Raw genomic sequence first — 13679 nt, 5'->3', positions numbered from 1 at the left:
CAAACACCTGGACGAAGGGGGTTCCCAATTACTGAAATGGGGAAGCCTATGGGTGTAGCAGCTTTTAGGGGGATGAGAAGGTCAGTTTTGAAATATTAAATTTGCTTTCTAAGTGGAGCTACTGAGTAGGTAGTTAGTTATAATATTTAAGACAGAGGTCCCAGACGGAAGAATAACTTTAGGAGTTCTTGGGTTATCAATGGTATTTAAGGTCACTGACCTAGACAAGAGGATCAAAGGAGAGTATATGGTCATTAAGAGTGAGGGAGTTTGAACTAGACTGCCTGGGTTCAAATCCCAGTCAGTCACTTACCATTTACGTGAACTAGGGCAAGTTACTGAAACTTTGTGTCCCTCAGCTGTGAAATGAAGAGAGTTATTGGCCACACTGCATCTGCTCTTTGTGAAGACAAAGAATTCATACATGTAAAGCATTCAAAACAAAGTCTGGCACACAATAAGCTCCCAATACATGTTAGCTGGTTATTGGTTTTATAACAGATATGAGTTTTTCCATTACAAAAGAATGTCACTATTTTTAAAAAATATTGGAAATAATTTCAATATTAAAGACAGTCTGCAAGTATAGTACAAAGAACTATTTTTTTCAGAAACATCTGTGAATAAATAGTTGACACTTTGCCTTATCATCCCTAAATATTTGTGTGTATTTCCTACAAATAAGGACATTCTCTTGCATTGTCACAATATCTTCCAAATCAGGAACACTGAAATATTACTATCATCTTATCTTCAGATCCCCTCCTAGTTTTGCCAATTGTCCCAAGATGTCTTTTGGGATCCAGTTTTGGCCAGACCTGCTTCTGCTGCTGTCACGGAGAGCATCTGGGGAGAACTTTGCTGACCACTGAGAAGATGATGAACTCAAGCTATTGGAGTGAGATGAGCAGCAGCAGCTGTGGGACTCAGCAGTCCCCAGAGGTGCTGCAGTGCCAGCCCCAGAATTACCACTCTTACCATCAGTCAAGCCAAGCCCAACAGCCTCCAGAAAAAATGTTGTGTATGAGTGACTGAGGACTTACAATGGGCCCATGAACAAGGTGGTTCAGGAGTTGGACCCCATCAGCTCATGGGAAGTGCTCTCCCCTCTCAAAACTACCTCCCCCTACAAAAGCTTGGTTTGGAGTGACCGTTCCCAGGAACTTCATTCTCCAACTCTGAAAACATCTACTTGTGCCCCAAGCACTCTACGTACAACCCCAAATACTGAACAGGAGCTCCATTCTCCAACAGTGAGAGTCACTACGTATCCACAGACCATTTTTAGGTGATATATAGTGCAAAATCCTGAACAGGAACCACTGTCTCCATTCCTAAGAGGAGGCCATTTCTTTCCAGGAGATAATGTTATTTATGAAAAAACCATAAGAAAAGTGGAAAAGCTAAATATGGATCAGGAATGCTATCCTCAGGTTCAGCCATCATCACATTGTCCAACAGCCCCAGATCATCCACTCTCCACACTGTCAACAATCACATTCTAGCCAGCAAATCCAAACCATCACAGGAAGTGATTCAATTTCTACAAACACTGGAATTGAACTGTGTCATGGTGGCTCAAACCAGGCACATGAGCAGGTGATAATTCAGGATGATGGCCATGAAAAATTGGAGAGTTGCTTGCTGATCTAAGCTGTAAAAATACAGACCTTATTAGAACATATGCAGAGAACTGGAGGAAGCAAACAGGACTTTGAGTCTACAGATGAGTCAGAAGACATTGAATCAGTGATTCCAAAAGGACTGTAAGAACTTACAAAACAGCAAATTCACTGTATGCTGCAGATGAGGGGTGTGTCTGATAAATCATTACGGCTAGTGCTGTCCACATTCAGCAACATACAGGAGGAGCGAGGACATCTTCACAAGGACTTGACATCCCTGGAAAATGACAAGATAATACTTGAGAAAGACTTGGCATTCAAAGAAACTCAAATAAAAGAGTATGAAGAACTCTTGGCATCAGTGAGAGCAAATAATCACCAGCAGCAGCAAGGACTTCAAGACTCAACCTCAAAATGCCAAGCAAAGTGCCAAGCTTTGGAAGAAAACAATCTCTCTCTTCAGCGTATGTTATCAGACATAGAATATAGACTAAAAGAACTGGAATACTGTAAGCATAATTTAGAGCAAGAGAAGAAAAATCTTAGAATGCAAGTTTCTGAGACTTGCACAGGCCCAATGCTGCAGGCTTAAATGGATGAGATTGGCAACCATAACATGGAGATGGTAAAAAACATAAGAACGGAGAAAGACGGAGAGATCCGCAAACTAAGGACTCAATTAAATCAGTACCAAAAAGATGTTTCAAGAAGAGAAGGAAGTTTCAGTGACTTCTAATTCAAGATTCATGATCTGACAAGCTTGCAGGAAGACAAGGATTCCCTTATAAAGTGTCAGTCAGAGGAACTCTCGAAATTGAGACAAGAAATACATTCATCTCATAACCGACCCTTCAGTGGTGGAAGGACAACTATTAACACTAGAAAGTACAGAACACAATATCCAATCCTAGGCCTCCTGTATAATGACTATGAATATATACCACCAGGGAGTGACACACAGACTATTGTGATTGAGAAATGGAAGACAAATGTACTTGTCCATGAATGAATCTCCAACTCAAAGGAATTTTTTTTGTGTCTTCACTAGTACTTTAATTGTTATTTTTCCATAACTAAAGCCAATCAATATTTTGAATCATGCTACTACTTAGCAAGTCTAATGGAATTAATTAGGTATAAAAATGACTTGTTTATCCAGCCATTTACAAGGCCTGACTCCTTTCTTTCACATTTTTGTATTCAGTATAGCAACGCACCAATCATTAAAACTCAATTACAGACACTGTAGGACTTAATCCACTATTTTTCAATAGGGTGCTCCCTAGACACTGAATTAATTAGTTGGGGTAGAGATTTTACAAGTTATTCCATTAGAAGGTTTTCTATGGTATTAGATGTGCAATTTAGCTACAAGAGTAAATACTGTTTGCTTGTTTTTTTTAACAACAACAACGAAAAGCAATATTATAGAATTTTAAAAACTCAGTTTATTTTTTTTTATTTTATTTTTACATCTTTATTGGAGTATAATTGCTTTACAATGGTGTGTTAGTTTCTGCTTTATAACAAAGTGAATCAGTTATACATATACATATGTTCCCATATCTCTTCCCTCTTGCATCTCCCTCCCTCTCACCCTCCCTATCCCACCCCTCTAGGTGGTCACAAAGCACCAAGCTGATCTCCCTGTGCTATGCGGCTGCTTCTTACTATCTATTTTACGTTTGGTAGTGGATATAATGTCCATGCCACTTCCTCACATTGTCACAGCTTCCCCTTCCCCTTCCCCATATCCTCAAGTCCATTCTCTAATAGGTCTGTGTCTTTATTCCTGTCTTACCCCTAGGTTCTTCATGACATTTTTTTTTCTTAAATTCCATATATATGTGTTAGCATACAGTATTTGTCTTTCTCTTTCTGACTTACTTCACTCTGTATAACAGACTCTAGGTCCATCCACCTCATTACAAATAGCTCAATTTCGTTTCTTTTTATGGCTGAGTAATATTGCATTGTATATATGTGCCACATTTTCTTTATCCATTCATCTGATGATGGACACTTAGGTTGTTTCCATCTCCTGGCTATTGTAAATAGGGCTGCAATGAACATTTTGGTACATGACTCTTTTTGAATTATGGTTTTCTCAGGGTATATGCCCAGTAGTGGGATTGCTAGGTCATATGGTAGTTCTATTTGTAGTTTTTTAAGGAACCTCCATACTGTTCCCCATAGTGGCTGTACCAATTCACATTCCTACCAGCAGTGCAAGAGGGTTCCCTTTTCTCCACACCCTCTCCGGCATTTGTTGTTTGTAGATTTTTTGATGATGGCCATCTGACTGGTGTGAGATGATATCTCATTGTAGTTTTGATTTGCATTTCTGTAATGATTAATGATGTTGAGCATTCTTTCATGTGTTTGTTGGTAGTCTGTATACCTTCTTTGGAGAAATGTCTATTTAGGTCTTCTGCCCATTTTTGGATTGGGTTGTTTGTTTTTTTGTTATTGAGCTGCATGAGCTGCTTGTAAATTTTGGAGATTAATCCTTTGTCAGTTGCTTCATCTGCAAATATTTTCTCCCATTCTGAGGGTTGTCTTTTGGTCTTGTTTATATTTTCCTTTGCTGTGCAAAAGCTTTGCAGTTTCATTAGGTCCCATTTGTTTATTTTTGTTTTTATTTCCATTACTCTAGGAGGTGGGTCAGAAAGGATCTTGCTGTGATTTATGTCATAGAGTGTTCTGCCTATGTTTTCCTCTAAGAGTTTGATAGTTTCTGGCCTTACATTTAGGTTTTTAATCCATTTTGAGCTTATTTTTGTGTATGGTGCTAGGGAGTGACATAATTTCATACTTTTACATGTACCTGTCCAGTTTTCCCAGCACCACTTACAAAATTAATGCACAGAAATCTCTGGCATTCCTATACACTAATGATGAAAAATCTGAAAGTGAAATCAAGAAAACACTTCCATTTACCACTGCAACAAAAAGAATAAAATATCTAGGAATAAACCTACCTAAGGAGACAAAAGACCTGTATGCAGAAAATTATAAGACACTGATGAAAGAAATTAAAGATGATACAAATAGATGGAGAGATATGCCATGTTCTTGGATTGGAAGAATCAACATTGTGAAAATGACTCTACTACCCAAAGCAATCTACAGATTCAATGCAATCCCTATCAAACTACCACTGGCATTTTTCACAGAACTAGAACAAAAAATTTCACAATTTGTATGGAAACACAGAAGACCCTGAATAGCCAAAGCAATCTTGAGAACGAAAAACGGAGCTGGAGGAATCAAGTTCCCTGACTTCAGACTTTACTGCAAAGCTACAGTAATCAAGACAGTATGGTACTGGCACAAAACCAGAAAGATAGATCAATGGAACAGGATAGAAAGCCCAGAGAAAAACCCACACACATATGGTCACCTTATCTTTGATAAAGGAGGTAGGACTGTACAGTGGAGAAAGGACAGTCTCTTCATTAAGTGGTGCTGGGAAAAATCCCAGTTTAGAGTGGGCTTCAAGATGGCTGAGGAGTAAGACGTGGAGATCACCTTCCTCCCCACAAATACATCAAAAATACATCTACATGTGGAACAACTCCAACAGAACACCTACTGAACGTTGCAGAAGACCTCAGATTTCCCAAAAGGCAAGAAACTCCCCACATACCTGGGTAGGGCAAAAGAAAAAAGGAAAAACAGAGACAAAAGAATAGGGACGGAACCTGCACCTCTGGGAGGGAGCTGTGAAGAAGGAAAAGTTTCTACACACTAGGAAAACCCTTCACTGGAGGAGACGGGGGTGGGGTGGGGAGGGTGGGCGGAGCGGGATGGGGGGTGGAGCTTCGGAGCCACAGAGGAGAGCGCAGCAACAAGGGTGCAGAGGGCAAAGTGGAGAGATTCCTGCACAGAGGATCACTCCAACCAGCTCTCAGCAGCCCAAGAGGCTTGTCTGCTCACCTGCAGGGGCAGGTGGGGACTGGGAGCTGAGGCTCGGACTTCGGAGGTCAAATGCCAGGGAGAGGACTGGGGTTGGCTGCACGAACACAGCCGGAAGGGGTCTAGAGCTCCACAGCTAGCCAGGATGGAGTCTGGGCAAAAGTTTGGAACAGCCTAAGAGCCAGGAGACCATTGCTTCAGGGTTGCTCGAGGAGAGGGAATTCAGAACACCGCCTAAACAAGCTCAAGAGACAGGGAAGAGCCATGGCTATCAGCGCGGACACCAGAGACGGGCATGAAATGCTAAGGCTGCTGCTGCAGCCACCAAGAAACCTGTGTGCAAGCCCAGGTCACTGTCCACACCCCCTCTCCTGGGAGCCTGTGCAGCCCGCCACTGCCAGCGTCCCGTGATCCAAGGACAATTTCCCCGGGAGAACACACAGCGTGCTTCAGGCTGTTGCAACGTCACGCCGGCCTCTGCCGGCTCGCCGCGCGTTCCGTAGCCCTCTCTCCCCGCAGCCTGAGTGAACCAGAACCCCCAATCAGCTGCTCCTTTAATCCCTTCCTGTCTGGGTGAAGATCAGACGCCAGAGGGCGACCTACATGCAGAGGCAGAGCCAAATCCAAAGCTGAACCCCAGGAGCTGTGCAAACAAAGAAGAGAAAGGGAAATTTCTCCCAGCAGCCTCAGGAGCAGCGGATTAAATCACCACAAGCAACTTGATGTACCCTCCATCTGTGGAATACCTGAATAGACAATGAATCATCCCAAAACTGAGGCGGTGGACTTTGGGAGCAACTGTAGACTTGAGGTTTTCTTTCTTCATCTAATTTGTTTTCGGTTTTATGTTTATATTATTTTAGTATCTAGAGCTTATTATCATTGCTAGATTTGTTTATTGATTTGGTTGCTCTCTCTTCCTTTATATATATATATATATATTTCCTTTTTCTCTTTTTGTGAGTGTGTATGCTTCTTTGTGTGATTTTGTCTGTATAGGTTTGCTTTTACCATTTCTCCTAGCATTGTCTGTCTGTTTTTTTTTTAACATCTTTATTGGAGTATAATTGCTTTACAATGGTGTGTTAGTTTCTGCTTTATAACAAAGTGAATCAGTTATACATATACATATGTTCCCATATCTCTTCCCTCTTGCATCTCCCTCCCTCTCACCCTCCCTATCCCACCCCTCTAGGTGGTCACAAAGCACCAAGCTGATCTCCCTGTGCTATGCGGCTGCTTCTTACTATCTATTTTACGTTTGGTAGTGGATATATATGTCCATGCCACTTTCTCACATTGTCACAGCTTCCCCTTCCCCTTCCCCATATCCTCAAGTCCATTCTCTAATAGGTCTGTGTCTTTATTCCTGTCTTACCCCTAGGTTCTTCATGACATTTTTTTTTCTTAAATTCCATATATATGTGTTAGCATACAGTATTTGTCTTTCTCTTTCTGACTTACTTCACTCTGTATAACAGACTCTAGGTCCATCCACCTCATTACAAATAGCTCAATTTCGTTTCTTTTTATGGCTAATATTGCATTGTATATATGTGCCACATCTTCTTTATCCATTCATCTGATGATGGACACTTAGGTTGTTTCCATCTCCTGGCTATTGTAAATAGAGCTGCAATGAACATTTTGGTACATGACTCTTTTTGAATTGTGGTTTTCTCAGGGTATATGCCCAGTAGTGGGATTGCTAGGTCATATGGTAGTTCTATTTGTAGTTTTTTAAGGAACCTCCATACTGTTCCCCATAGTGGCTGTACCAATTCACATTCCTACCAGCAGTGCAAGAGGGTTCCCTTTTCTCCACACCCTCTCCAGCATTTGTTGTTTGTAGATTTTTTGATGATGGCCATTCTGACTGGTGTGAGATGATATCTCATTGTAGTTTTGATTTCCATTTCTGTAATGATTAATGATGTTGAGCATTCTTTCATGTGTTTGTTGGCACTCTGTATATCTTCTTTGGAGAAATCTCTATTTAGGTCTTCTGCCCACTTTTGGATTGGGTTGTTTGTTGTTTTTTGAAATTGAGCAGCATGAGCTGCTTGTAAATTTTTGAGATTAATCCTTTGTCAGTTGCTTCATTTGCAAATATTTTCTGCCATTATGAGGGTTGTCTTTTCGTCTTGTTTATGGTTTCTTTTGCTATGCAAAAGCTTTTAAGTTTCATTAGGTCCCATTTCTTTATTTTTATTTCCATTTCTCTAGGAGGTAGGTCAAAAAGGATCTTGCTGTGATTTATGTCATGGAGTGTTCTGCCTATGTTTCCCTCTAAGAGTTTAATAGTGTCTGGCCTTACATTTAGGTCTTTAATCTATTTTGAGTTTATTTTTGTGTATGGTGTTAGGGAGTGTTCTAATTTAATTCTTTTACATGTAGCTGTTCAGTTTTCCCAGCACCACTTACTGAAGGGGCTGTCTTTTCTCCATTGTATGTTCTTGCCTCCTTTATCATAAATTAGGTGACCATATGTGTGTGGGTTCATCTCTGGGCTTTCTATCCTGCTCCACTGATATATATATTTCTGTTTTTGTGCCAGCACCATACTGACTTGATTACTGTAGCTTTGTAGTATAGTCTGAAGTCAGGGAGCCTGATTCCTCCACCTCTGTCTTTCTTTCTCAAGATTGCTTTGGCTATTTGAAGTTATTTGTGTTTCCATACAAATTGTGAGATTTTTTTGTTCTAGTTCTGTGAAGAATGCCACTGATAGTTTGTTAGGGATTGCATTGAATCTGTAGATTGCTTTGGGTAGTAGAGTCATTTTCACAATGTTGATTCTTCCAATCCAAGAACATGGCATATCTCTCCATCTATTTGTATCATCTTTAATTTCTTTCATCAGTGTCTTATAATTTTCTGCATACAGGTCTTTTGTCTCTTTAGGTAGATTTATTCCTAGATATTTTATTCTTTTTGTTGCAATGGTAAATGGGAGTGTTTTCTTAATTTCACTTTCAGATTTTCATCATTAGTGTATAGGAATGCAAGAGATTTCTGTGCATTAATTTTGTATCCTGCTACTTTACCAAATTCATTGATTAGCTCTAGTAGTTTCCTGGTAACATCTTTAGGATTCTCTGTGTATAGTATCATGTCATCTGCAAATAGTGACATCTTTACTTCTTCTTTTCTGATTTGGATTCCTTTTAATTCTTTTTCTTCTCCAATTGCTGTGGCTAAAACTTCCAAAACTATGTTGAAAAATAGTGGTGAGAGTGGGCAACCTTGTCTTCCTCCGAATCTTAGTGGAATTGGTTTCAGTTTTTCACCACTGAGGAAAATGATGGCTGTGTGTTTGTCATATTATTATGTTGAGGTAAATTCCTTCTATGTCTACTTTCTGGAGGGTTTTTATCATAAATGGTTATTGAATTTTGTCAAAAGCTTTTTCTGCATCTATTGAGATGATCATATGGTTTTTCTCCTTCAGTTTATTAACATGGTGTATCACATTGTTTGATTTGCATATATTGAAGAATCCTTGCATTCCTGGAATAAACCCCACTTGATCATGGTGTATGATCCTTTTAATGTGCTATTGCATTCTCTTTGCCAATATTTTTTTGAAGATTTTTGCATCTATGTTCATCAGTGATATTGGCCTGTTGTTTTCTTTCTTTGTGACATCTTTGGTTTTGGTATCAGAGTAAGGGTCTCCTCATAGAATGAGTTTGGGAGTGTTCCTCCCTCTACTTTATTTTGGAAGAGTTTGAGACGGATAGGTGTTAGCTCTTCTCTAAATGTTTGATAGAATTCTCCTGTGAAGCCATCTGGCCCTGTGCTTTTGTTTGTTGGAAGATTTATAATCATAGTTTCAATTTTAATGCTTGTGACTGATCTGTTTATATTTTCTATTTCTTCCTGGTTCAATCTCAGAAGGTTGTGCATTTCTAAGTATTTGTCCTTTTCTTACAGGTTGTTCATTTTATTGGCACAGAGTTGCTTATAATAATCTCTCATGATCCTTTGTATTTCTGCAGTGTCAGTTGTTACTTCTCCTTTTTCATTTCTAATTCTATTGATTTTGGTCTTCTCCTTTTTTTCTTGATCAGTCTGGCAAATGGTTTATCAATTTTGTTTATCTTCTCAAAGAACCAGCTTTTACTTTTATTGATCTTTGCTATAGTTTCCTTCACTGCTTTTTCATTTATTTCTGATCTGATCTTTATGATTTCTTTCCTTCTGCTAACTTTGGAGTTTTTTTTGTCCTTTCTCTAATTGCTTTAGGTGTAAGGTTAGGTTGTTTATTTGAGATGTTTCTTAATGTAGGATTGTATTGCTATAAACTTCGCTCTTAGAACTGCTTTTGCTGCTTCCCATAGGTTTTGGGTCATCGTGTTTTCATTGTCATTTGTTTCTAGGTATTTTTGATTTCCTCTTTGGTTTCTTCAGTGATCTCTTGCTTATTTAGTAATGTATTGTTTAACCTACATGTGTTTGTTATTTTTTACAGATTGTTTCCTGTAATTGATATCTAGTCTAACAGCATTGTGGTCGGAAAAGAAACTTGATACAACTTCAAGTTTCTTAAATTTACCAAGGCTTGATTTGTGACCCAAGATATGATCTATCCTGGAGAATGTTCCATGAGCACTTGAGAAGAAATTGTATTTTGTTGTTTTGGGATGGAATGTCCTATAAATATCAATTAAGTCTATCTTGTTTAATGTATCATTTAAAGCTTGTGTTTCCTTATTTATTTTCATTTTGGATGATCTGTCCATTGGTGAAAGTGGGGTGTTAAAGTCTCCTACTATGATTGTGTTACTGTCGAATTCCCATATTATGGCTCTTAGTATTCGCCTTATGTATTGAGTTGCTCCTATGTTGGGTGCATAAATATTTACAATTGTTATATCTTCTTCTTGGATTGATCCCTTGATCATCATGTAGTATCCTTTGTATCTTGTAATAGTCTTTGTTTTAAAGTCTATTTTGTCTGATATGAGAACTGCTACTCCAGCTTTCTTTTGATTTCCATTTGCATGGAATATCATTTTCTATCCCCTCACTTTCAGTCTGTATGTGTCCCTAGGTCTGAAGTGGGTCTCTTGTAGACAGCATATATACACGACTTCTTTTTGTATCCATTCAGCCAGTCTATATCTTTGGTTGGAGCATTTAATCCATTTACATTTAAGGTAATTATCGATATGTATGTTCCTATTACCAGTTTCTTAGTTGTTTAGTGTTTGTTATTGTAAGTCTTTTCCTTATCTTGTGTTTCCTGCCTAGAGAAGTTCCTTTAGAATTTGTTGTAAAGCTGGTTTGGTTGTCTGAATTCTCTTAGCTTCTGCTTGTCTGTAAAGGTTTTAATTTCTCCATCAAATCTGAATGAGATCCTTGCTGGGTAGAGTAATCTTGGTTGTAGTTTTTCCCCCTTCATCGCTTTAAATGTGTCCTGCTACTCCCTTCTGGCTTGGAGAGTTTCTGCTGAAAGATCCGCTGTTAACCTTATGGGGATTCCCTTGTATGTTATTTGTTGTTTTTCCCTTGCTGCTTTTAATATTTTTTCTTTGTATTTAATATTTGATAGTTTGATTAATATGTGTCTTGACGCGTTTCTCCTTGGATTTATCTGGTATGGGACTCTCTGTGCTTCCTGGACTTGATTAACTATCTCCTTTCCCACATTAGGGAAGTTTTCAACTATAAGTTCCTCAAACATTTTCTCAGTCCCTTTCTTTTTTTCTTCTTCTTCTGGGACCCCTATAATTCATATGTTGGTGCATTTAATGTTGTCCCAGAGGTCTCTGAGACTGTCCTTAATTCTTTCATTTCTTTTTTATTATTCTGCTCTGCTGTAGTTTTTTCCATTATTTTATCTTCCAGCTCACTTATCCATTCTTCTGCCCCAGTTATTCTGCTATTGATCCCTTCTAGGGAATTTTAAATTTCGTTTATTGTGTTGTTCATCATTGTTTGTTTCCTTTTTAGTTCTTCTAGGTCCTTGTTAAACGTTTCTTGTATTTTCTCCCTTCTATTTCCAAGATTTTGGAAATATCTTGGATTAAATATCAAATATCTTGGATAGCAAAGTAATGATCTTCACTATCATTACTCTGAATTCTTTATCAGGTAGACTGCCTATTTCCTCTTCATTTGTTAGGTCTTTTGGGTTTCTACCTTGCTCCTTCATCTGCTGTGTGTTTCTCTGTGTTCTCATTTTGCTTAACTTACTGTGTTTGGGGTCTTCTTTTCACAGGCTGCAAGTTCGTAGTTCCCATTGTTTTTGGTGTCTGCCCCCAGTGGCTAAGGTGGTTCAGTGGGTTTTGTAGGCTTCCTGGTGGAGGGGACTAGTGCCTGTGTTCTGGTGGATGAGGCTGGATCTTGTCTTTCTGGCAGGCAGGTCCACGTCTGGTGGTGTGTTTTGGGGTGCCTGTGGCCTTATTATGATTTTAGGCAGGCTCTGTGCTAATTGGTGGGGTTGTGTTCCTGTCTTGCTAGTTGTTTGGTGTAGGGTGTCCTGCACTGGAGCTTGCTGGTCATTGGGTGGAGCTGGGTGTTGGTGTTGAGATGGAGATCTCTGGGAGATTTTCACTGTTTGATATTACGTGGAGCTGGGAGGTGTCTTGTGGAGCCATGTCCTGAAGTTGTCTCTCCCACCTCAGAGGCATAGCCCTGATGCCTGACTGGAGCACCAAGAGCCTGCCATCCACATGGCTCAGAATAAAAGGGAGAAAAAGAAAGAACGAAAGAAAGAATGAAGAAGATAAAATAAAATAAAGTTATTAAAATAAAAAATAATTATTAAATTTTTTTAAAGTAGTTAAAAAAAAAGAAAGAAGAGAGCAACCACACCAAAAAACAAATCCACCAATGATAACAAGCACTAAAAACTATACTAGAAAACAGCAACAACAAAAAAACAGACAGACAGTACCCTAGGACAAATGGTAACAGCAAAGTTATACAGACAAAGTCACACACAGAAGCATACACATACACACTCACAAAAAAAGAAAAAGGGAAAAAAATATATACCATTGCTCCCAAAGTCCACCTCCTCAATTTGGGATGATTCATTGTCTATTCAGATATTCCAGAGATGCAGGGTACATCAAGTTGATTGTGGAGATTTAATCCACTGCTCCTGAGGCTGCTGGGAGAGATTTCCCTTGTTCTGCTTTGTTCGCACAGCTCCTGGGGTTCAGCTTTGGATTTGGCTCCGCCTCTGCGTGTAGGTCGCCTGAGGGCATCTGTTCTTCGCGTAGACAAGACGGGGTTAAAGGAGCAACTGATTGAGGGGCTCTGGCTCACTCAGGCTGTGAGGAGGGAGGGGATTGGAGTTTGAGCCGAGCCTGTGGTGGCAGAGGCTGGCGTGACATTGCACCAGCCTGAGGTTCACTGTGTTTTCTCCCGGGGAAGTTGTCACTGAATCACGGGACCCTGGCAGTGGTGGGCTGCACAGCCTCCCAGGAGAGGGGGTGTGGATAGTGACCTGTGCTTGTACACAGGTTTCTTGGTGGCTGCAGCAGCAGCCTTAGCATTTCATGCCTGTCTCTGGTGTCTGTGCTGATAGCCGCAGCACGCGCCTGTCTCTGGAGCTTGTTTAGGTGGTGTTCTGAATTCCCTCTCCTTGTGCACCCTGAAGCAATGGTCTCTTGAGTCTTAGGCTGTTCCAAACTTTTGCCCAGACTCCCTCTGGCTAGCTGTGGCACACTAGCCCCCTTCTGGCTCTGTTTCTGCATCCAGCCCCAGTCCTCTCCCTGGGATCCACTGAAGCCGGAGCAGCTCCTAGGCCCTGCCTGCCCTGGCGGGTGAGCAGACAAGCCTCTCGGGATGCTGAGTGCTGGTCGGCACCGATCCTCTTGGCGGAAATCTCTCTGCTTTGCCCCCTGCACCCCTATTGCTGTGCTCTCCTCTGTGGCTCTGAAGCTTCCCCCCTCAGCCACCTGCAGTCTCTGCCCGTGAAGGGGCTTCCTAGTGTGTGGAAACCTTTCCTCCTTCACAACTCCCTCCCATTGGTGCAGGTTCCATCCTTATTCTTTTGTCTCTGTTTTTCTTTTGCCCTACCCAGTTACGTGGGGAGTTTTTTGCCTTATGGGAGGTCTGAGGTCTTCTGCCAGCGTTCAGTAGGTGTTCTGTAGGAGTTGTTCCGCATGTAAATGTATT

General features: G+C 40.3%; 1 pseudogene; it reads left to right on the top strand.

The window, feature by feature from the left end:
- Positions 1 to 876: 876 nt before the first annotated feature.
- Positions 877 to 2630, top strand: LOC101332740 (protein POF1B pseudogene; annotated as a pseudogene).
- The last annotated feature ends 11049 nt before the right edge of the window (positions 2631 to 13679 follow it).

Source organism: Tursiops truncatus, chromosome 15 (assembly GCF_011762595.2).
Source record: "Tursiops truncatus isolate mTurTru1 chromosome 15, mTurTru1.mat.Y, whole genome shotgun sequence".
Classification (NCBI taxonomy): Eukaryota; Metazoa; Chordata; class Mammalia; order Artiodactyla; family Delphinidae; genus Tursiops; species Tursiops truncatus.
This window is presented reverse-complemented; position numbering and strand designations above follow the sequence as displayed.